The 26,088-nt window shown below is 36.2% G+C and overlaps 1 long non-coding RNA gene across 1 annotated transcript in view; it reads right to left on the bottom strand.

Annotated features, from left to right (window-relative positions):
- Positions 1-367: 367 nt before the first annotated feature.
- LOC144320377 (uncharacterized) overlaps positions 368-26,088 on the bottom strand; it is a 51,937-nt gene continuing 26,216 nt past the window's right edge. Inside the window, exons 2-3 of the long non-coding RNA XR_013385883.1 lie at positions 2,275-2,309; positions 368-539 (exon numbers count right to left, since the gene is read on the bottom strand). This is a non-coding gene — a long non-coding RNA (uncharacterized LOC144320377). The remainder of the gene's footprint in view (positions 540-2,274; positions 2,310-26,088) is intronic.

Here is a 26,088-nt window from a genome sequence, read left to right as displayed (position 1 = left end):
GCTGGCAGTTTTGAAAGAGAAAAATGAGCCCGTCAATTTGCAATGGATGGAAGCCCAGCCTAATAATCATCATTTTAATTTCTCAGTGTCAACATCTAGGTTGCAGTATGACTTAAAAAATTCCACTAAGCCAAATTACCCAGATAAAGCAGTCTGGTCTAATAGCTGTCTTGAGCAGGAGTGGAGAGAACACACAATGGTCCCTCCCCACACATAAAAAATAAAACCACAGGAAAAAACACACACTGTACTGCTCAATTAGAACAAGAGGGATTGTTTTGGGCTACACACAGGTGCATAATGAAGACCGATAATGATAGTTTATTAATGAATTCTCATAACCCCTGGTGAGGTAGGTGTTATTAAGATTCAGGTTCACATGGGGCAATGGAGGCTAAGTAACTCACCCAGGGCCACGCGGTGAATCAGTCCCTATGCGGGACACAGAGACGCCAAATTAGCTCCTGCCACACGGGCTCTAACGACTAGATCGTGGTTTGTCTTTGTCTTGGGATGAAATTAGCAGAAGCAAATTGGAGCTGAAGAGTCAAGAGATAGAAGGAATATTTGGTGATGGTTTCAGAAGGGAACGGAGAGGCAGTAAAGGGCTCTAAGGACATTGTAACATGCTTCAACGAATAGATAGGTAGCTTCTGGCTTTGAAATACATTAGGAACTGATTCTGCAACACATCACAAGCATTCAGGACTTGGAGCAGACGAGAGAAGGAGCAGAGGTAAAGTGACAAGTACAGAAGAGGAGGCTGATGTTCTGGACAGTCTATAGATATATTATGCAATGTGCTTACAACATAATGTTCTGGGTGAGCTATATACTATTACACAGTATTAATTGAGCTCTAGAAACTTACCTTGTTTGTCATGCTGTATAGAGAAGCTGCAGGCTTCTACCTTATTAACCGTAGCAAATATTAGGAGATATTCCTTTCTTTCTTTGTTTTCTTATTATTCATAATAATATGAATCATGTTCACTTATAAATATTTATAATTATCTATCACTCATATTGAAAAAAAAATCTAAATTTTTGCCACGGGTATCCAGGATGACTCAGTTCTGAACTTACAAAAGCAGTCCATGCATAACAAATCCCCAGTAATTTCAGATGGTTAATTAGTGCCTGCACAGCCATACCTGTCACCAATATGATGAGTTTCACTTTGATGCATCTCATTCTTCAGGTTTGTTATAGGTCCTTTATCAGACAGACATACTTTTTTCTCTTTGCCGTGTTTGTTCTAGAAATATTTCTGTTTAGTGGAACCCCATGATCCGTTAGCTCCACTGTTTTATCAAATATATCAAAAGCATGAAATCTCATGCCATTGCACAAAAGTAGTTTGGTGAGTTAGCATTCCAGTGCAGTTCATTCAAATTTACTAAATTCAGCTGAGAGTGAACTATTGATGCACAATCTTTGAAGCAAAATACTAGTGTATAGATTGCACAGTAGCCAAGTCCTAGCTATCCCCAGTCACATGTCTTATTGTCTTATTTGCCATCCATGAGATCGCCATTTTTTAAGTCTAGAGGCATAATTATTATTCACCTAGAGAATACCTGTTACTTGAGATGCTTGGATGCTTTTCCTTTGTTGTTATTTTAAATAAGGGAAGCAAAGCTATCAGTGTGAAAATCATACCTGGAGTTCTCTACTTCCTTACACACCTCATCACTCCAGTATTTCTCAACAATATATACTTCAGGGAGCTTGATAGTCAAGAAACCAGAGACCTGTGTCCATAAGCACTTCTTTCTATATGGGTTATTTATGGAGTTATATCTTTATAGTCTCCTTAGTGATTAAATACCAAGGCATGGTTAGGATCGTTAGAGAGAGAAAGGACATTTATAATAATGACTTCAGACTTTCTCACTTTATGGAAGCTCTTAAATCATTATCTAATATTAAATCAAATGACCATTTGGTATTATAGTTTTTTGTTTGTTTTTGTTTTTTTTTCTGGCAAGAAGGAAGAAAAACCTATAATACTTGTTTACCACCAGGCAAGCTATAACTTTTTTAAAAAAGGGACAGATACATCAAGTATTAATTGTGTTACTTCTTTAACAAATGATATTTAAAACTTATAAATCACAGTGTCTGTCAGGTGCATGTGTGTGTCTCAGAACTGGCCAACCCAAGTTGTCATCCGTTAGAGTTTTACATTTTTATTATTTCATCCCTAACTTTCATTTTTACTAATTTAGTTTCTAACTTACTAAATAAGAACAGAGAAATGAAAAATCTTACCTTTTGTCTGCTTTGAGAAATGACTTCAGTGACATCTGAAACAAATGTTTGTATATGCTGGATTAAATGCATGTATGGATGTATATTGACATACATCATTTTTTCTTAGTGACGTATATAACATACTATTTCATTAAAAAGTTAAAACTTAATAGAAAAAAAAAATCAGAAGGGCCTCCAAAGGTTAAAGTGGCAAGGTAAGTCATTGAGGGAATTAAATGGCTCCTCCCTATTGCTTCAGTTGAAGGTTCTGGGAGCACCACACACCAGGAGGTATAGGGCAGAGAGTCTGGAGGTCTCAGGAGAGGTTGAGAGGAAATGACCTGCCAGAGGGAAGCATCTAGGTGGACCAAGGGAGAGGATGGACTGATGCTGCAGATGAGTCCAGGATAGCTTGTTCTATTGTTCTGCTGCATAGTGCCTGTATAGTTTTCTTTTTCTGCCTTTATGTTGCTTTATTACCAACATGCCTGGTTTTCTCTGGAACTGATGAGGAATTTTGGTCCCAAAAGCTTAGCTTTTGAAGGGAAATTAGAGATTTATTCAAACTGGCATCTAATACCCAAATCCTTAACATATTTTTCTTGCTATTTAGAAACCTACCTCTACCTGAATACTTGCAGTGAGAGCAAATTTACTGAATTTAAATGTAATGTTACGAATTCTGCCTCCCTTTCTTCATCTGTCTAATTCTGCCTTATGCAATAACTACAGCAAAGGTCATTTCAGGTGTCATGCTTCAGAGTTTTGAGGGAGCCATCCCTGGTGAGTTCCTCCTTTCTGACCTGAGATGCCATGTTGTTACCAGTTCTTCAGGTCACATGGTCCTGAAACCATCCTTATCTTCCTGGGTACTGTTTCCTGAATGCACACTGATTCAACAAGATAACAACATAAAGATATTTTCTTTATTTTTAAAATCTTAAAAAAGTTTTCAAAACATTTGAGAGAGAGAGTAAGAGAGAGAGCATGTACACAGAAGCAGGGAAAACGGCAGAGGGAGAGGGAGAAGCAGGCTCCCTCTTTAGCATGGGAGCATGACTTGAGCTGAAAGCAGACACTTAACCCACTGAGCCACTGTGTGCCCTACAACAGATGTTTTCTATGAATGGAGATAATCTTCCAGATATGGTATAACTCATATAGTGTATAATAAGGATATCAATTGCTAAGGTTTAGATATCACACTCCTACCAATGACATTTGAATTTGCTTAAATGGTGATGAGCCGTATTACAGAATTGACTCAAAGAAAACATAGGGGAGGAAGAATAATGTTTCCTCTACCCTTCCCAGTTTTTGGCTGAAACCCCTTCCATCTCCCATAATGGAGGAAAACAAACATATTTAATATATCTCCTATATACATGGGAGAGACACAGGAAAACTGAGTAACTTCCTGAAATGGCCCAAGCTTATAATGTAATAAGCTCATGAAGGGTAACAAAATCTACCACCCAAAAATGTGTCTCTGGCATAAAGTTTATCTTGAGCTGATTGTTTTTAAGTAACTGCAGACATAGGAAAAGCTCCGAAACTGGAGTAAGCTGGCCTTTTGTGTGACACCTTTAAATTACAAGGGAAATAAGATCTCACGTGAATGTGTGTCAATTTCTGCATCCTACACTTTGAAGCATATTGGTATACTATGGTGTTTCTTGGGTGAAAAACAAAAAGTAGTTAGGGGATTTAAGCAATGTCCTGTGAAGAACTGTCAAAGGAATTGTGGAGGCAGCATGAAGAAGAAATGATGTCTTAGCTATTTCTTTTGAAAGTTCTCTGCAAATATCTGGACAACTGCCATCCGGGATGGTAAAAGTGAAACTTACTGATACATGTTAAAATAAGGCAAAACTGAACCCAATATCAAGAAGACTTTTCTTATTCTTATTTCTTATTATATGTATATTATTTTATATATATATAAAATATATTTTTGAATATATATATATATATATATATTCAAAAGTGGTATAGGCTATTTGGGGCATTAGCTACCTGTCCCAAATAATTTAAAGAGTAGAAAGTTACTGATTGAAGATACTGTTAAAGGCATTAACCTGTCTGGTATGGCCCTGGACTAAATTAGTTTTTCATATTAATGAGTTTACAAATATTTTTTGGAAACAAATAACATTAACATTTTTCCTCATTAAATGTTATTTTATTACTTTGGCCCAATAATTATTTTGTCATATCTTGTAATTTGGTGTCAATGTTGTTTTTATGTTTTTATTTAAATTATTGATATACAAGTGGTAGTAATATATTTCGGCATCACTTATTCAACACTTCATAGCATGTGAAAACCTATAAAGGAAACAATTGTTAAGGACACATTTTACCATTTTATTCTAAAGATATGGAAGACTTTGCTCATTGTTTTTCAATCACAGTCTTTGATCTACCATCTTATAATGATATAGTAATCCAAGGACGAAGCAAGAAGGCTAGAGGAAGGTGGTTTGGTATGACCCTATCTGCCCACTTGTGCTGACTGGTGTTACCAGACAAGGGACTGTTGCCCAATGTGCAGTAAGCCAAACATTGACACTGGTTAACCAGCTTCAGAGAAAAAGAGTTTTATTGCAGGGTGTCAAGCAAGGAGATAGGAGAAAATTTCCCAAATCCACCTCCCCTAAGAGTTAGGGTGGGCATAGATTGAGGATAAAAGTGTCAAAATGTCCTGGGCTTGTAGGTTGAATGGAATATGCTGATTGGATATAGGGACAAAGGGAGGTGTTCTCCTTTTTGGACATGTGCATTAAGGAATTGCCTCCTTATGGCATTCATGTTAAAAAAAATGGCAGCATAAGCCTGATGAACAGGGGGAGATTTTGGGATGTGCCATCACAGAAGTTACTTTTGCTCACTCCTAGTCTCTTCTCAGTTGAAAAAGACTTTTCAGTTTGCTCCAGTCTTAGCTGGTCTTATCAGTGGTTGGTCTATTTTGGCAAAACAGTCTTGTAAATCAGTCAGATTAGCCATAGTTCTCTCAGGGTAGGATAGTCAAGCATTTGTTAATTTCACATGTCGATATATGTGTGTTAATCTCTGACATAGGACCCATTGGAAGATGTGGCAGAGGTTGAGGGATAGGGTCAGGGCACAATGGACTTCCAAGTCTTGGGTTGGCTAAAGGGGGACAGATCTTTTCAGAAGAATCCTCTGGGATTAAGCTGTGACTGTTTAGTTTGAGATGTGCAAATAATGAAGGGAGGATAGCTAGGATTGCAAAATGAAGCAGTGGTTTGGAGGGGGTTGAAGATATAAGATGATAGAACTTCCACATCTAGAAAATGACAGAAGTAAGAGTGGGCATAGGGTGGTAGAAGCTCTTGGTCAGCTCTGGAGTGGACAATGTAAAGGGAGGGTTCTGTTTGGGAGATGAGTTCAAAACAAAATTCATGATCAAATCACCTTCTGCTCCAGCATTCACATAGATATGGACTTATTGACCCTCAGAAGACTGAGTGTGTGTCTAATGGCAGACACAATTCATTTGTTCTGTGATGTTTTGTCTGCAATATACTTTTCCTCCTTTTGTAGATTAGGATATTTATACATTTCTGATCCTAATTATCATCTTTAAATATCCAAAATTTTTCAAATATTCTAAATAGTGACATAGATAGCATTTTCAAATTCAGTCCATGATGTATAACATATTTTGGACCTAGACATTTAAATAATTTGGTTAAAAGATCCCACTGCATCCTAGAATCCCTCAAACATAAAAGGTGCTGAACTACTACAGTTTTTTTCTTAAAGTTAGTGCTAACTTTCTCTTTTAACGTGAACCTGAGATAAGCCATTAGTTATATCTCACTGCTACTACCACATCCCCTATGTCTCTACTGAGAATGAATATTTTGTGGCTTTATTATTATTTTGTGACTTGAGTGTAATTACATAAAGAAATGTCAGAAGAGTAAAATATCACCTGTGGTTAAGAGTGGGAAGAAGAAGAAAGGGAAGCATCTGTCAATAATCGAGAATGGGATTATGGTAGATACTTCAATGTGGTACATCTATGAAGCATGTTACTTAAGGGTAGAATGTTGGAATCACCACCAGATAAAATGTGTGAGGAGAGAAGACAAATTGTTGAAAGTTTCTAGTGATCATGATGAATAAAAGCAATGAAAAAATAGAGAAAAATTGCATAGGGCATTACTTGAATATCTTAACCATGCATTGATCAAGTGGGTTTCAATTAGGAAGAGAATATAAGTATTGACTGAGATGTTGGTCATGAACAAGCTAGAATACACCAAGAAAAGCAGAAAGTTAAAGATAAATGAAATATTAAGAAAGTTGTTTCCACAAAATTTAAGGAGCATCATGGTATAAGGTTTTAGAAAATCTCTTGGAAATGGGCTTATATAGGAAATGATGCAGCTGAAAATCACATTGATGGGTTTGACAGGATAATATAAAAAAATAAACCCTACACACTGAGGAAGTTTATCACGCTGATGTGCTAGTGCTGTTTTCCTACAAAAACTTTAAACATAGCCCATGAGAGAATACCAACAGAATAAGAATAATAAAAGATCGGTTTTCTAGAAGTCATTTCTGTGGGCACACACCACCTGAAGATGTCAAGGATTGCAAAAGTTACCATGAGATATCTAAAACAAATGTGAAATTTACCTATATATTATCATATGGACAAGAAATATTTTCTAGCAGCACAAGCACATTACAGGAAAGATAGAATGGAAAAAAATCCATAAAATTTTATTGTTTCTGAATGCAAATATCTCTCTTGAGCCTCTTATAAAAAGAAATTTTTTGGCCTTTAATCTCTCTCAATGAGGCACACAGACTTGTGCCTACACAATCTTCCTCTGTCCCACTCCCAACTGATACGAATGATAGGAGGGGAAATAATGTTTTCCCTTTACTATCTTAGATTTGTTAGCTGGAGTCCTATAGATTAGACTGCCAAAAGGTAGAGTACCTAGAGAAAAACAAAGACAAGTTACATGTGGATCACACATGCACAGGGGAGCACTCAGAGATGAATAACTCAAAGGGGTAGTTAGAACTCGGGCTTATATAGCATCCTTAGCAAGAGAACAATAAATGTTTAGCAAAGTGACATGACAAAGAAAAAGGACTTGAGTTTTTAAAGTGGCAAATTGTGGGAAGGTAGATAGATGAGGGAACCGATGGACAATAAGGGCAAATTAGTAAAGTTTATCAGCTAGATTCCTTTAGTATCCTCTCTGGGCTGATAAGGTTAGTTTTTGTGTATATATACATCTCACCTTTATAAAATCTAAAAAAAATTGAATTTTGAAATATGTCTGGCCTGTTAGTTTTCAGATGTAGAGTTACATATATTTATTTTCTATGCAATTATTTATTTATTATCTCACTACTAGATTATAAGCTCTGGGAAAACAGCAACTATATCTGCTTTGTTTTTATTTTATTAATAGCACATTTCCACATTCCTGGTAGGAAATAAATAATGAGTTAAAATGAGATGATACTCAAATTTTCTTCTCTCCTATCCTAAGGTATAATTTTCTTTATCCTATTTTCTGACCCCAGTTTGAAGGCCACTCACGTTCCTGTAGATGATTATTGGTTTGTATGCTCTCAAACACTGATATCCTGATGTCCTTTTCCCTGAGCATCAGACACATCCCTCTCTTTTTTATTAGTTCTACTGTTGAGAATGTGGATTTTGAAATCTTGTTTTCCTTTTTTTTTTTGAATGCTTCCCCCACTGAATCTTAGATCATGTTGCGTTCATTTTAAAAAAATTATTTAAAAAAAATTTAAAAATAATTCATAAGTTAATGCCAACCTTTTGTGTGTATTCTTGGTTTTGTGTCCCTCTTTCAAATTATGCACATGTCAGTTTAAAATTTAAATTAATCAGATAGCCTTCTGAGTAACTGCAGGATTTCTTTAAGTACTTTTTTCTCACTGATCATTTGCAGTTGTATAATTTCAATGCCATTTTCTTGAATTTCTTGCATAAATCACATTCTTTCCCAGTCTCTTATCATGGTGCCATGCTAATCTTTTCTTTAAATTTTTGAAATGTATGTTCCTAACATGAAGAGAGAATTGAGTTGTTAGTATTCACTAGATAGTTCCTAGCTTTTACCAATAGTATCTCATTCAATCCTTATAGTGACCTTAAAAGTTGGTATTCTTATTTTTGATGAGGAAACAAAAACTCAGAGAGATTAAGCAAATTTTCCAGGTCTTCTTAATTCCCAAATCATGTACTTTCACTCTGTTACACACTACTTATACATTCTGCCACATCTAGTGTTATCTTCATTTGTTGTCATGAATTCCTCATTAACTATGTCACTTCTACCCAAGTTCCTGTATCCTTGAATTAAGCCTGTTTTGTTTTGTTAAAATAATACCCATATCCAGGAGGCTTTTTGCATTATTTCTTTTGTCTTCTGTGAGATTGTAACTCTCAAAAAGTTATGAATTTCACTTATTTTTGTTTATTTTTCCAGTAGAATTGAAATCTCTTGCCTCTGTTCAAGTTTGTAAACTATTTGAAAAGGAAAATTGGGAGTAGGAAACTATCAGTTGTTGAGGTTAACTATGGCAAACACTATACTAATTACTTAATATTCATTAGCTCCTTCATTTTTTAGGAAACATGATATTATTTTCTACTGGCTGTTCTCTCCTTTCCATTTAATTGAATTAGAGTGCTTCTTTCAAAGAAATGTGATTAGGCAAATCTCCTTCCCAACATTGCCCCCACTTCCTCTTCCTCATACATACTCAATAAACAAGAATACTACTACAAAGTACCAACTCAGGATTTCTAAGAGTTGGCATAGAGAATAAAGGACTCTTGCTATGGACAACTTAGAATATTAAGGCGATTCTTAAGGAAAACACTGAGGTTTTCCTTTCACTCTTAAAAAATATATAATGAAAAGGTGTAGTATAGGTAGGAGATAATATTTAGAGAAGACTCAGAAATGTATTTTCATTTAGGTAGTAATAAATTTTTTTGTGAAATCTCTCTGTTACCTTTGGTACAGGACATTATCTAATCCGTGGGCATAGAAAATATCAGTAGGCCAAAAAAAATCTTCTTAGGTTCTGTTGGCCAAATGGCCTTTTTCTCATGTGGCCATGGCTACAGAGGTATTGGATTCTGCTAAATAACATTCCTCTACCAAATCTGTATCTTTGGAAGAGGTGATATATTTCCATTGTCTCATTACAAACAAATTTCATGTCATCAAGTTTCAGAGGGTGTAAGATAAAATACATTTCCTTGTTCAAAATTTCAAGTTAACTTTGTTACCTATAGAATGGCATATATTCAAAGAAAATCAGAAATATATTTTTCTATTATATTTTCTGATATTGTTACCTGAGAATCTGTGAAAAAAACCTCTACTATGCTAATAGAGTCAATCACATTTTGTCATCCATTGTAGCTAATGTTTCAGATTTATTTATGAATGTAATGCATTGTTCTTTCCTGTATACTAATCATCTCCCTTTAAAGTTTTGATCAATTGAGCAACTTACTTGCCAACCCTAGTGCTCCTTCTATGCTTTCTCTTATATCTGGGAAACAATTTTATTTATTTATTTATTTATTTTTTAATTTATGATAGTCACACACACACAGAGAGAGAGAGAGAGAGAGAGGCAGAGACACAGGCAGAGGGAGAAGCAGGCTCCATGCACCGGGAGCCCGACGTGGGATTCGATCCCGGGTCTCCAGGATCGCGCCCTGGGCCAAAGGCAGGCGCTAAACCACTGCGCCACCCAGGGATCCCTATCTGGGAAACAATTTTACTTTCAGGAAGATAAAGCTCTAATGAACCCTTAGGAATCCTTTGTTCAAAGATGTCCAGTCCACCAGGGATCAGCTAAGAAGGTGTCTGAAGTGTGAATTACTTACTGATTAGAAGCCAACATTAGTTTTTTTTTTCCCCCTATTTTTTGAGGTCAACAATCAAATTCAAACCCAACATCATGTTTTAAATTCCACACAGCACCAAAGCCCCCCTTTTAAACAAAGCCACTTGTTTTTTTCTTGCGTGCTGAGAAGAATATTTCAAATTCACAGCTTTCAAACTTTGTGGTAAATGAAAAATAATGCTTTAATAAACCTTGACCCTTTCGCAAATAGTATACCATTAGTTGGTTTAAATAATGCACTTGCTGACTCCTAAGATCTAAAACGCATTTTATGGACAATGTGATTATTACTAAATGGTAGTTGAATTATTAGGAATTAGAAGGTTTTAAAACATTTTATAAATACAAAGTTTTAAAGCATTTTAAGCAGTTTTAAAGCATTTAAAATACAAAGAATACAAAAGAGTGGTGAGTTAACCTCTTTAGTTCTTCTTTTCATTGAACTGAAGAAAAATTTAATTAACTGGCAAAAATATGGGAAAATCCATAACCATATATACCTTGAGCTTCTTTCTCATTAGACAATAAACACCAGCTGAGATGCTGTTTAGACCAGATGGAGCTTAGTCTGAATGAGGAGTCAATTTTCTTAGGTGGCATGATAAACAGAGCAGTTAATTTTTGTACATGTGAAGATACATCTCCAAATCTTTGTCATGACTTGTTTCTCCACTCCTGGCATGAGAGTCCTTCTTAGGAAATCGTCAATACTTATTAAGAAAGAAATTCTTTATGTTGAGGTGAGAAGTGAGGGAGAAGGAGAGAGGGAAAGAAAGAGAGAGCTAAATCAATTATACAAGGAGGCCACTAGACTGATGTGGCTCTAATGCGCTGGCAGCCTACTTGAGTAAACAAACCAAAATCTAAGCTTGTAAATGTCTCAGGGCTGTAAAATCAAAACAATATGGACAACCAATCACAACCGCCAACTAGGCTTCAAGGTATAGCTAATCAATAATTTCCTTACTTTGCTTCTACCTTTTTGACGTAAAAATTCCTCCTGTAGATAGAGAATTCCTAACCACTTCTGGTTTGGTGCTGCCCAATTCAAATTGACTTTTGCTGGAAAAAAAAAAAAAAACTCTCAAAAATTTTTAATATGCTTCAGCTTCTTTTAACAGAAAGAAGGAAGGAAGGTAGATACAATGGGAGGAAATCATTAAAAGGTAACAAAAACACTGATAGTTTGCTTCTTTCCCTCTCCTAAATAGAAAATAATTGTTACTTTGTGTCATTAACATATGGAGGTCACCATTATTTAGTCAGTTTCATTTTCATGTTAATGGCTGTTATTTAAAAGTTTCAGGGAACTCAGAGTTTGGTGTCATCTGAGGTTAGGTTGAAATGTCCTAAAAGCACTAGTTTGTAAAGCTGCTACAATTTAAACTAATACCACTGGTTGGTTCATCTTATGCAAAAGAAATACAGATCTCCCTGAAACCTTCTATTTTTCTTTCCTGCCTACCTTCTGCTTAGGGAACTGAATAGAAACTTTAAAGCTTAAATTAAAAGAATCTTCTCTCATTCAATTTGGAGGTGGGAAATTGGAGATTGCTTCGACTGGAGAATTTTCAAAGGCTTGATACCTAAATGTATTCTTTGGGTAGATTTTTCCCGATGATGCGACATCATTTGAATACACTGAAGCCTCATCATTTACCAGGTTGGTAATAATTTTGATACAAAAATAAGTCTCCGTAGGAATGCAGCTTGAACCAATAACAAGCAACAGTGCTTTCTTTGTGATAAATTGACACTAAAGCCCAATCCTGAAAATCTCTTATATTATTTAGAGGAGCAGTGATCAAAGACAGAAGAGAAGAAAGAGCTGGCAGCCTCGTATATTCTCCACTGATGCTGAGATAGTGTCAGTAATAGGTAATGCAGTTACTACCGGGGAGAGCTGGAGAGCAGCTTTAAACTTCACATTCATATATCTTCTGGAAAAGTCAGGGCAGGAGTGAAAAAAAAAAAAAAAAAAAAAGCATAGTATCTTCCTGAAGTTCTTTAAAACTAGCTATACAAATTGCTGCTCCCCAGTAGGATGAGGGCAAATATAAATTTAAGTAGAACAAAACAAAATAATTGGAATGTCACTGGAATGCTGATGGGAATGATAAGAAAATTCTAAGGGTTGGCTAATGAGGATGGTTTTAATCCAGAGAGAATCTAATCACTCTCTTTCCCAATTTATACAACACTGTTGTCAGGCTACTCTTCCTAAAGTCTGATTTTCTCCACATCACTTTTTGCTTAAAATTCCCTGTGCTTTCTCATGACTTTATAGACTCTAGTGTCACAGGTAGCTCCACCAATTTATTGGACACATTAAAAAATTAATGACCAAATTTAAATCTCATCATATAAAAAGTTTATTTACTTATTTATTTTTATTTTAAAGATTTTATTTATTTATTCATGAGAGACAGAGAGAGAGAGAGAGAGAGGGAGAGGCAGAGGGAGAAGCAGGATCTATGTAGGGAGCCTGACGTGGGACCGGGTCTCCAGGATCAGGCCCTGGGCTGAAGGTGGCGCTAAACCGCTGAGCCACCCAGGCTGCCCTAAAAAGTTTATTGACAACAATCTATACTATAGCTTCCTAAAAATTTAAAACATTATAGCTCGTGTAACATATACCATTATAGCAGATCTTAATCATTATCAATAAAATATTAATTCATTTATATATTTGCATTTTAATTATGAAAATAAATATTTTCTTTGCAGATAGGACAAATGATTCTATGATCCAACCCTCCATAACACGCATTTGGCAGTGCTTACAAGTAAAACATATTCCCAGTTTATTCTTCTCTATATATTGCAGCTTAGTAATCATTTGAAGTGACTAGATCCATTCAATTATTTTTATAGTGTTGTTTCACTCATGTTCTTTTTTTCAGTTTTTCTTTTTTCAGTATTTTCTATTGATTTTACAACAAAGTTTCCATTTGGTTTTATAATCTATATGATCATATTCCAACACTTTGCTTCATGTTTTCTCAGTAGTCTTACAAAGGTTCCATTTATGTTTATGCTTCTTAGACATTAAAGCATTTAAGTAAATAAAAGTTCAGAAATGTATGCAATTTTATATGTCATATTCAGTTAAATTTAAATAAACTTGTATAAATAGTATAAGATCAGGGGAATCATTTTACAAATTGGAGTATAGACTCTACCGTTTGTACTTATAATAGTCTTTTAATTAAAGGGCAGAGCCACATACATATATAAATACATGTGTATGTATCTGTATATATCTGTTGACATTAATTGATATATATTTTTCTTTTCCTCCTTCTTTTCTTCCTTTTTTCCTTCCAGTCAGTTGCACTGGAAGTGTGAATTTCGGATGACTCATGACTTTTGAGTCTGTAAGCCACCTAGTCCAGCTTAATGCTAGTTAACTTTTCTATATAAAACTTCTACTTTAATTGGAGTGTGCTGTCTCATAACAAGACAGTCTTCCTGCTTCTCCACCTTGCCTATATTATTTCTTCCATAGCAGTACCCAACTTTCTGTTTGCTCTTTCCAGAACTACCCAGTCTACCTTGGTCCCATCTGTCACACTCCAGTCTCATAGATGCCTTCTTTGATCTGAAATCATGTCATCCATCCCATTTTACACGTATTCAGAGTCATGCACATGTGCTTTGCTGAAGGCTTGCTTTGTTATGCAACTACCCATACCTTAATTTCCTGCCTCCCCAGCTATATTCTGAATCCTAAGAGGACAAAAATGTGGGCATTCCACTTTTATAGCACCTAGTAATAATTGGTAACTCATGGGGAGTAGCTGTTGTAGTAGTAGATGACTGATAGAATAGCAATAAATTTTCCAGGTTGTGTGGGGGCTAATCAAAGTTGTTAAGATTTATTTGTTTTTGATATTGTAGTTCTTTCTTTAAATGGAACAAATAAAGGGAAGAAAAAGCAGAGGACTATTGCCTCTAACATCATGAGAATGTTCTAGGCCTTTGCTGGAGATATTCTACAGTCTTGAAGATTAATCCTTGTCACTGGCAGTTTTAATCATACCACCATCCTGGGTTTTATTTTCTTATGCTGAAAGCTGAATAAGAACATAGTCCTTCCAGAATAGTAGCAGAATAGGCTAGGTAAATAGTATAACTTTTATTTCTCTATTTTTTAAAAATAAATATTTTATAACAGAAGATCTAGATTTACAAAAAAGGTGCAAAGATAGTATAGGGAGTTCCTATATGCTATACACCCAAGTTTTGCTTCTTATTAACCTCTTATATTAGTGTGGTACATTTATTTCAACTAATGAACAAATGTAGATACATTTTTATTAACTAATGCCTTCTTTTCTATTCCAGGATACCATATAACATTTAGTAGTCATGCTCCCTTAGGTCCTTATTGGCTGTGATTGTTTCACAGACTTTCCTTATTTTTGATTCATGATAATTTTAAGGAACTGGTCATGTATTTTGTAGGCTGTCCCTCAACTGGGACTTATCTGTTGTTCTGATTAGATTGGTGTTACGTGCTTTGGGAGGAAGACCACAGAGATTAATGTAATTTTTATCATGTCATATCAAGCGTACATGTTATTAACATAACATCACTGTTGATAACGTTGATCACCTGACTGAGATAGTTTTTGTCAGGTTTTTCCACTGTAAAGTTAGGGGATAATTTTTCAAAGAGGAAGGAGAATTGAAGGATGGAAAAGACCACAAGAGATTAACTTGACGATTTATTTCGGGCTCTTTGGTTAAGGCATATAGCCACTTTCCTACCTAATTTTGAGAATGTACAAATGATTTCCTGCTTCCCTAGTTTGATATTCATTGTCGATTTGAGCTCCCTTATTGTTTTTGAACACCCCCTATTACCTGCTGTGAATATAGAATTGCCTTCTCAGCAATAAGTAGGCCCTCCAGGGTTATAGTCCTGAGAATATAGGCGAGATTGCAGCACCCTCAGGAAGCAGGCAAAGAACCTTCTGAAGCTACTGCTCTCTGGGTAGAGCAACTTAGAAGATGACTGGGTGACAACAGCCTTGAAAATAGAAGTTTTCTTTAGTTAGGATGGTGCTAATAGTAGGAAGGTTCTGGTTGCTTTATTTTGTTTTGTTTTGGATAAGTATTTTGGGCACCAGAGATATTGAAAAGGTGTTTGAGGGAGCTCCGTCACAGTAGCTAGGTCACAGTAGCTGAAAAGGACAGCAAGAACTGTAACTCTTTGTTGATAGTTCCTATGCCCCACAGGTTCCCCCGGTGTCCTCTTTGTGGGCTTTGAATGAAGCAGAACATTGTTTTCCAAAAATACTCCCACTTATATTATGATCATCATTGCCATTACCATCATTATTGCTATTCTCTGAATCACCCATCAGAGCAAACTTTCACATATTGACAGTGCCTGAGTATAAGCACTTTAGTTACTTTTTCAAAACAAGTGTCTGCAGGGTCATCCAGTCTTTGGAGCTTCATAGACAGGCCCTCCAATTATAGACAATGTTCTGAAATTACCTTTGTGTTCCATTCACAAATCACACAGATGCATTTTTTCACATTAAATGCAATTCCATGATAAGAGCAAGGCAAAGGGGGACATATATATTATTCCACAGAAGGTAAAATGATACTCAGGAATGTCCTGATTCACTAGATGAGAAGTTAGGGTATTCTGGGAGCAGATGTATTCCATGGAAGGCCAAGGTGTTTCTGTACACTCAAAAGTTTCAAATCAGGTGTTTATTGCCTAAAACATGTCTGAGAAAATTAATGAGGTAAGTTATTACCTACCCTGTCTGCAATTTTTCCATTACCAGCTATAAAAGCGGGTAGCAATCTCACTCTTCCTTGAAGGCATCATTCATTATAAATTACTTGCTTTCAATCATGAGAGGAATACAATGAAAAGGAAAGTACCAAAGAAGGTCTTCACTGTGCTTTGTTAGGAGACAAAATAGGAGCATTGAGCATTCATATTATTGTCAAACTTCCCCGAATGAGATGTTTTGAATTCAAATGATTAGTTGGTAACTGGATCCTTGGTATTATCTGAAACCAGACTGGTTTCTTTCTTATATTTTAAAAACTAATAAGAGCCGGAGGCATATTCTCCTATCTAAAGCAGTAACTCATGTTAGGATAGGATTGGAGAAGTATTTTCATTTGTATTTTGGCTAAGTCCTGCCTTTGTTACAACCAAGTGTTATTGAAGATGAAAAGTATGAGTAGGGAGAAAGTGTTCTCTATAGTTAACTCTGCTCCTGACTTGTCAGAGAGAACCAAAAGAGAGATTTATATTCCCTAGTATCATGCTTGGTTATGATTCCAGATTTCTCTTACAGTGGGCAAAAATCATTCTCTGTTCATGGCTGTCTGTGATCATGAAGGGGTCTTCAAGATGGCCAATCTATAACCTTGATTGCCATGACCAATCATGTAGATACCTCAACTTTGATCCAAATACATTTGTATGTACAGATGAACTTTGCTACATGATTGTCAGATTTCTTCCTTATCTTGTGCTATTTAAATCCAGACTTAAACTTCTATATTACATTTAGGAATATACAACTGCTTTACATAGGACTCCTAGGTAAAATAGGCAAGACTTTGAGACCAACATTCAGTCCTATGGAGACAACAAACTTGCGGAGATCATGGAGCACAGAAGTTCCTCAGGATATTGCTTGTGATGAGATGTGAAATACTAATAATTTAATATTGAAATTAGGGAGAAGAAATAAAGATACTCAAAGAGCTTATCAAAATTAAGTGCAGGACTAATTAAGGCCAACTTGACTGCTATTATTTCCTCTTACACTGAATATAACCTCCCACAGGCAGTAGGGCTGCCTGATGAATGTTCTCCTTAGGAAATGTGTGGTCATGTCTGATAAGCATAGGCAGCACAACATCATTTATTTTTATCAAAGCTCCCCAGGCAGGAGAAATTGATAGAGATTACCATTTAATCTGTAAGAACCAGGATCTTTATTCAGCAGTACTTATAATTTATGTACTTGAATATTTTGCTGTACTTAAAACCTTGAAATCTCCAAATATAAAAATTGCTGCTAGTTTTCTAAAGGTACTAGTGGTAGTAACAACTTACTCTTAAATCGATCTCCACTTTGGAACTGAATTCTTTATCCTAGTGACTAGAATACATTATATCTCTGCACCAGTAGTGCTTCATGAAGGATTAAAATATTGTAATTAACACTGTTTCTCTTTCTGGTTCATTTTCTCATTCAAGAAACTATCAGATTCTTTGCACCATACATTCTGCCAGAACTGGAGGTTATATAGCTTTTATTAGCTTAAGGTAGGCTTCACTCCAATAACAAAGAACTGCCAAAAATCTTTGATGCCTTTAATGACCAAGGCTTATATGTTGCTTGCATATGTTTTGAAAACTTGCTTAGATTCTGCTCCATGTCAATCTACATTTTGTAATTTAAACTGAAGGAGCAGCCCCCATCTACTCATGCCGGACTCATTCTACTCAAAAAATTGCATGGGCAGAATCATGGGGAGAGCTTTTAAAATTTCTGCTTGGAAGTGCATATGTTACATTGATCAACATTTCATTGGCCAAATTAAGTCACATCTACAAGCCAATTGTCAGTGAGGTGGAAAGAATAATCCTTCTGTTAAGAGGTTCTGGAAGTGAGGGCCAGGGAATATTTTTGACAATAAGACAATTTACAACACTACCCTAGGGAGCTTACTGTCTAGATGGAAAGTTATGATACAAAAGTGCTACAGGGCATGCAATAAGCAGAGTGCCATATTAGCATCTAGGTTCTTCGTCTTTCTCCCTATTAAGCATTTCAAATAAGTGCTTTTTTGGTAAATGTTTCTGTTTTTCTCATACTGAGTTAAGGCAGACATTTGCTAAAATAAAGCCAGTTGAAGCCAGGTTTCATGGTAAAAACATAGCATTTAGAAATGTGGAACAGACGACTAGTGATTATCCATTTCCAGGCCATATTGACTTAGTATACAATCCAACTGATTGTGCAGATATTGGCCATCAGGATCACAGGATGAAAAAGCTCTGATCTAATGGAAAAATTACTAATTTAATAGTCACATATCAATTAGGCCTCTTGGTCATCCAATAATGATATATGTCCTTAAAAAACCAAGTGAAAAAGGGCAAAGAAGTAGAAGCATATTAAAATTCTCATGAGATCTCTCCCAGATCCTCATTAGTCCAGACCTGGTTTGCTTTGGGCTTAGGCCTTTGTAGAAGTCCCTCCAATTCCAGATGGGTGCATACCATACACTCAAGTCTAAACCTCATTTGAGAATTCTCATGCAATTTCATTTAATATGAAATGCCTCTAACATCTAATAATATTTGATAATATTCAGTTGCCCAAAGGGGCTGATTGTTAACTTGTCAGAAAACTTGTGATTCAGTTTAGTCATCCTTAGAATTTATATTGTCAGTAAGTATATCATATAAATAATTCAACTGCTAACGAAAGAATCTGTGAAAATGGTGGAATTTGCAAAACTTTCATTATCTTGTTTAACATTTGATGAGCTCTTAAAACTGAATACAAAGTACAAAGATTCATAGCTTAATGAAAGCTATTTTTAAAAATAAGTATAATATAGTGCTTTGCTTGAAACTAAAATTACAGTGAAATTCTCATTTGTTCTAGGAGAGGAAACGGAAAGACTATTTTGATAAATTAGGCAAATTAAATAGATTTAAGAAGTAATAGTATGTAGGGGGACCCTGGATTGTAAATAAAGTAACAGTGAACTCCAAGACAAGGACATGAATTACAGTCAGCTCTTCCTTCAGTGAAATGTACCGTCAGAGCATATAACTTGCTGAGCCCAGGTATTTCTAATTTTGAAACTGATTTGGATCAGTGCTGGTAAACTTGCAGAAAATCATATTCCTTTCTTCCTTCCCTCATTGATTTAAATATAATCATTGAACCGTTAAATGTTTCAAGCACAAAAGTAGGCACTAGATAATGTGTTAATGAATAAGACAATCATGGTCCCTGCTCTCAGTAGCTTGGAACAACTAATGGAGACAAAATAAACACATTGTTGTAGTGGGTACCATGAGAGAAATAAAGCCCCGATATCTAGAAATCTATGTAGGTAGTAAGGAATGTCTTCTTGGAGGAAGGAAGACCTGTCTGTTGCCTAAATCTAAAGAATGAGAATTGGAAACAGAGAGCTATAGGTGGAGAAAAGAGCTCCAGCCATGTAAAGGATTTGGATTTTATTCAAGTGCAATGGAAAGTCATGGATGAGTTTATAGGCAAGGAAGTGAGAGGAGGTAATTTATGTTTAAAACTGTTGGCCTGGCTGTTTTAGGAAGAATGGATTTTAAAAGGGGAATTGTACCCATCCAGACAAGACATGATGGGGCATTGGACTAGAAAGAGTAAGAGTAGAGATCAAGGCAGGCAAATGGATTGGATTTTAAATACATTTAGGAGGAAGACATGTCCATATTTGATGATAGTTGAATGTACAGAATGATGCAGAGTGATTCTTAGTCTTTTGCCTTAAACAACAGGATAGTGGTGCCATGTAGTAAAAATATAAGTCTGGGGAAGAAATTGGTGGGATAGTAGGTAGCAATCAAGAAATCCATTTCAACCTGCTTAGTAGAAATGATCATGAGCTTTCCAATCTGGAGATGTCAAGGTGTAGTTGCATATTTGAATATGGAGCCCAGAAGCAGTTTTGGGCTGAAGATAAAACATGATATTGAAAGCCATAGAAATAGATGAGATAATGCTGAAAAAAACACAAAAACCTATTGTGAGAGGTATAGAGAGTCTGGGACCAAATACTGGAGTCATTGGGAAAACAAACAAAAAACTGAGAGGGTGAGGTCAAAACAGAGATAAACCAGGAGAGAGAGTACTGTCTTAGAATCTTCAAGAAGACAGTATTTCAGGAAGGAGAGTAGGGGCAACTACACTGAATATTGATGAGAAACAGATGAAGTTAGAACAGAGAAGAAGCCTTCTTAGCAGCATAGACATCATTGGTAACCTTGGAATAAATAGCATTTCAGTGGAGTGGGGAAGGGGGGGACATAGCCCAAACTGGAGTGGAAGGGGTGAGTGTGAAGCGAGGCAGTGGAGACAGCAGGTATAAACAATTTTTGAAAAGTCATTCTGTAGGAAGGAATAGCAAAAGGGGATATCTGAGGGGAATATGAGGTGTTAGGAAGATTCTTCTTGAATAGTAAAGATATGCATGTTCATTGCTGATGGGAAAGGCAAGGCAGAGGAAGAATTTGATGATGTAGCTAAGAAAGGGATGCAAAGCCTTTGGAAGGCTAGAGCAGGTAGGAAGCTTGAGCCTCAACAGATGGAGGACATTTCTTTAATAATAGGGAATGAGGTAGAGATAGACATAGATGCAGGGAAATGGAAAATGAGAACATTTAGATTCTATCATTGAAATATGATGCATAATCATGGCAGAGGTAAGCCAACTGTAGGGCAGGAAATCTGAGAGAAGAGAAACATCTAGTGACTGTAGGAAGCTTTAGGAAGAAGCATTTATACATAAGTATTTCTAGCATTTGGTAGAGGCTCAATACATGTTGTTGAACAGATAGATGAAAGCATGACATTTTAGTTACAAGAACAGGCTCACAATTCTCAGACAGAAAACTTAGACAAAATTGTGCATATAGAAGATTTAGTTCAAAACCACATTTTGGGGATGCCTGGGCGGCTCAGCAGTTAAGCATGTGCCCTTCGTCTCAGAGCATGATTCTGGAGTCCCAGAATCTAGTCCCACATCCACTTTTTTTCTTTTTTTGTGAGTAAAAGGAGTGAGTGGGCATACATAAGATTATTAGACACCCATTAACCAGTACTTCCAGGCATGATACAGAATGTTCCCATCACCCTAGAAAGTTCCTTCATGCACTTTTCCAATGATCCTTGAGCCCCGGTAGCTCAGTGGTTTAGTGCCACCTTCAGCCCAGGGCGTGATCCTGAAGACCTGGGATCGAGTCCCACGTCAGGCTCCCTGCATGGAGCGTGCTTCTCCCTCTGCCTGTGTCTCTGCCTCTGTGTGTGTGTGTCTCTAATGAATAAATAAATAAATAAAGTATTTAAAAAAAAGATTCAAAACCACATTTTGTAAAAACCTCTTAAGGGTTCAACCAGAAGAACTACACTTGCCAAGTTGCCCCAGCCATGGTCTAGAGAATATATTTTCAAGACCCTAGTGTACAAGAAAATTACATATCTTCTCATCACACAAACCCTCTAATTTGTGTGAAAAAAAAAAGGGATCCCTGGGTGGTGCAGCGGTTTAGCGCCTGCCTTTGGCCCAGGGCGCGATCCTGGAGACCCGGGATCGAATCCCACGTCGGGCTCCCGGTGCATGGAGCCTGCTTCTCCCTCTGCCTGTGTCTCTGCCTCTCTCTCTCTCACTGTGTGCCTATCATAAATAAAAAATAAAAAAATAAAAATTTGTGTGAAAAAAAAAAAAAAGCTGGTGAAGTTAAAAAAAACAACAAACAACCCACAGGAAGTTTTGGATATTAGCACATCAGCAATGCCAAAATTACATGCAGTTAACCATTTCTGACCCTATTATATATGGACAAATGAGATGTTTATAACACTTATCATCCTCTATTTTTAAAATATATTTTTCTGTTATCATCATCAAAAAACTCCATTTACTGGTTCTACTTGAGACTGTTCTCCAAAACCATTTCCTAACACTGAGTAAAAATGTTCTAAACCTCCTGGTAAGCCTCAGAGTATTGATTATCTTCTAATCTAGTTTTGACTTGGCCTTGAAACTTCAGCCATAAAAGATTTAAAAGATTTTGCCCTTCACTAAAAGCTATCATCTGTAATCCTAGCACTCGCCCATTTCAGAATCCAGATGACTGAATGTCACATTCGGTTACCTTTATAAACCCCCAAATCAAAGCTTCTAATATCAACACTTGCCTTACTCATCACTCTTGCTTCTCAGCTCCCAATTTATTGATAATTCTTTACCACCCCTTGCCACTTACTGTCTGCAGGGCTTGAATGGTCAGAGCAGCTAAGCAGGCTGCTGGACTCAAACAGCTTTAAAAGTTCCACAAATTTCATACAGAAAATGGGAAAACATAAAAACCATGCATGTCAAAATGTCATCCCATGTTGACAGTAAATCACTTAGATAACATTTAGTTTGTCTTTGGTGTGCTATCCAGAACCACTAGCAGCTGTCGTGTGTATGCCTGTGTGTGTGCAGACATGTGTGTTTCAAAGTAATTTCTTAAGCCCTTAGAAAATGCTGCGGTTTTTGCCTCCATTCGTCTTTTTTAACCTTTTACAAATAGCCAAAATAATGTACGGATGTGCGATTTCACTGTCCTTTTCTCTCAAATGCAGGCAATAAAAGTTGATTTGCACTAACAAGCTAAAAGCTCTGAGTGCTACCAGACTGTGATGCATTCCAGGAGGGAGGGTACCTTTCAGATCCTATGATGGTAGAAAGCCTCTTCACAAACAACACTGCAAAGATTTAGAATCCAAGGCTAGGATCCAATCTATTGTTCAGGAGTCAGCCAGTATGGAAGAAAAGATCAACTGAAAATTGGTCAGAATAGAGACAATCTCCTGCTCTGGTTGCTTTTGATTTCAGCATAGTCCACAGGTAGTATAGCTGATGCAAATTAAGCCTTTCCTTCTCTCTTCAGTATTGCTCTGCAAGGATGCTGGTTATGGTAGCATTAGCAATACGGCATAAAAATGTTTGTGAGGAAATATATGTGGCAAATTTATATATGCGAGCAATATCCTATGTTTATGCCACTAGCTGGCAGTTGAAATTTCCATTAGTTACAAAGTAGAAAATATAGTAAAAAATATGTTAAAAATGAAAATATTCCTCTGATAATACGCATCTACCTTTTCCATTTTACATTTCATTGGCAAAGGTACTAAATTTGAAAAGATGTTAATTTGAAAAGCTATTACTGTGGTCCTGCATAGAATTTACAGGCTAGAAACAGCACTGCCATTTTGCTAAGGTAGATTTAGCCTCAAATAAATATATATAGTGTTTCTTAAAAGGTGAAAGCATAACCGGATAGTTTCAAACCTCAACCAATATACAGAATACACATATAACCACTATGTAACCACCATGATTGTGCTGTTTAGGCAAACAAAAAGATGTCTCAGGAAAGGATGGAGCTCCCACAAGGAAAGAAATGTATCTAGAAAAAAATGAACATAGTTCATAATGACATTTTTGCATTTGGCTTTTCTCCCATCAAACAAAAGCAGCAAAATACAAGTGGAATATCACAATGAGTTTGGAAAAAATATATCAAACTATAAAGTTTCTTCATTTATTTATGGGCAGGAGTAGAGTGGTAGTGGTCTAAGAGCTTGGTCTTTGAAACCAAATACTGTCCATGTTCAAATACAAGCCATCGCTTACATCTTGTGCAATTTTGGGTAATTTATTTAACTTTGTGATGTCTCATCCTCCTTTTCTGTGTCTATATATTATACATATGCAATGTGCATATATATAAATATAGCCCCTTCATGGAATTGTGAGGATTACATGATTTATGTCTGTAGACTTCTGACTGGCACATCTTTAGCATTCAATAAATGTTAGATATTATTAAGTAATTGCAAATATATAATAAAAAAGAATAGCACATATGGCTTTGAGAATTTTTAACTCCACAAATAAATATCAGGTTTTCATGATTGGTAAGCACTTAGTAATAGTAGTAGTAGTAGAGGGGGAGGAGTGGGAGTTCTGGGTAGAGTAGTGGGATTGGCAATGCCTTAATGTTGAGGTAGAGATTTGTTTGTAGAGATTTCTTGGAAACTGCTTCCTAAAACAACACCTGTAATGACTTAGGAACCATAATTTGGCAGAGGGAGATGTTGAACAGTAATGTGGTTGCAACCGAGAACTCAGCCATCTCAGATTGCTCTCTGAAATTGCAAAGGCCCTTGAAAAATATCTCAGACTGCCTCATATTGAGGCAGGGGACTGGGGGACTTTTTCTCATTTCCCATTAGTCAGTGAGTGGCTGCAGGCTGCTCCTGGGGAGGGGCATCATCCTGGGCATGACAGCTCTCCTCGACCTTAGCAACTGTAGGGGAGAGGAAGTTCTGGGGCGCACACACTGCAGCTTTGACTACAGTTCACTGTCTATGTTGCTCAGATCCTGTTGCTTTATATAAATTCAAAAATCTAGGAGCAACCCTTCTAGGATTCTGGTTGAGGGAAAACTTAAAAAAAAAAAAAAGTAGTACAGTTCCTGTCATAACAATTGGTCTTGGCGCTATGAGTGATATTCATCAGCCTTCCTATTCTATTCTAGATTCCTGATACCCTTGGCTAGCAACTCTTGTGATATAAATATATTAGATCTACATACATTAGATCACAAGAGTATATTACTTATACTTAATATGGTGGTATAATCCTGGCTCTCAACCCTCAGGTTCTGAGGATTGGTCATCATACTTTTCAGACTGTGGCTACTGTACTTGTCCATTTAAAATTAAAATTGTGCAGAAGAGTATCAATCACCCAGGTATAAATAGTTTTCTCTTCTCTGCTAGGACATGGTTTCTTTCCTGCCTGCTGGCCTCTTGGTACAATGAACCTAAAGGAATTGTTGGCAGAGTAGCTTTAAGCTTAATAGGGCTTTGGCAACATTCCCTGGTAGAAGTACCTCCACCCCCTGCACCCGCCCTCCACCTCCCTGCCCTTAGGCTCTCTGGTCCTTCTCAGTTTAGAATTGTAGGGATATCCCTAGGAGTAATGATTAGTGAAGTCTTTACATCCTTGTATCTAATATTCCAATTTTTCTCTTTTCAGACCTGTGACCAATCTCATGAGGAAAATTAAAATTAGGACTGGCTCTTCAGAATTGCTCTAAATTAAAGTAAGTTTCCTGAGCTTTTGTCCTCCAACATTAACCAGTTGTCTTATCACTTAAATGAGTCAAAAAATAGTTTGATTATCAAAGGATTTATAAAGATTCTGAGAAAACTGATGTTATCTTGGAATATTTTTTCAAAAATATTTTCTTGTGATCACCTTGCGTTTAATTGATTCTTTGCTCAAAATACAAATGTATAATTGCAATTTAAACTTCGATGTTGTAAAACTAAAATAATCTTATTTAAGAATTCCTAGCTCAAAATTAAAGTCCCCAAGGTCTGCTTTAACACAGTTTACTGAATTTTTTTAAATAAATTTTGCTTACATATCAATGACTTCCCATTATGATTCTATACATAGGAGTGGACACAGATGTCACACGTGTGAAATTTATTTTTTCTGTAATTTTAGTTCTCTAGTCTTCCTCTATTATAGAATGGGTGAAAAGTTTATTCAGATTTTATTCTTAGAAAAAAAGTTTAAGCAAGTCTAAGTAAGCTACAAGTCCATTAAAAGTAATAGAAGGAGATAGAGATCAGCTCTAAGTAAATCCTGTGCAAAGGAATTTATCTTTCAAGCATTCACCTCTTCTGGAAGATAAGAAAGGTTTTCTTAACCAATTAATTGAGACTCAACTAAATGTCATGGCAAACAAATTCAAATTTTACAACATGAAGCCGTTTCTTATTGCAAACTTGGCAAGAACACTGTAAACTTGTATAAAGTGATGATATAGCACTTCCAGGATCCCTGCTGTGCTTCCTGATTAACAGATTTAAATCTATGGCTTATTGGAGAAAACAATGATTGGGAATCAAAACAGCTACTGATTCAGATTCTAGAATAGCTACTCCCCAGCCTTCTAATGAAAGATGAGACTGGTATTTGACTTTATGACATCATTATGGCACAGTAGATTGACAATAAGGGGCCAAGAAT

This window comes from Canis aureus, chromosome 9 (assembly GCF_053574225.1).
Source record: "Canis aureus isolate CA01 chromosome 9, VMU_Caureus_v.1.0, whole genome shotgun sequence".
Lineage (NCBI taxonomy): Eukaryota > Metazoa > Chordata > Mammalia > Carnivora > Canidae > Canis > Canis aureus.
The sequence above is the reverse complement of the archived record's forward strand: the minus strand, read 5'-3'. Positions and strand labels throughout refer to the sequence as shown.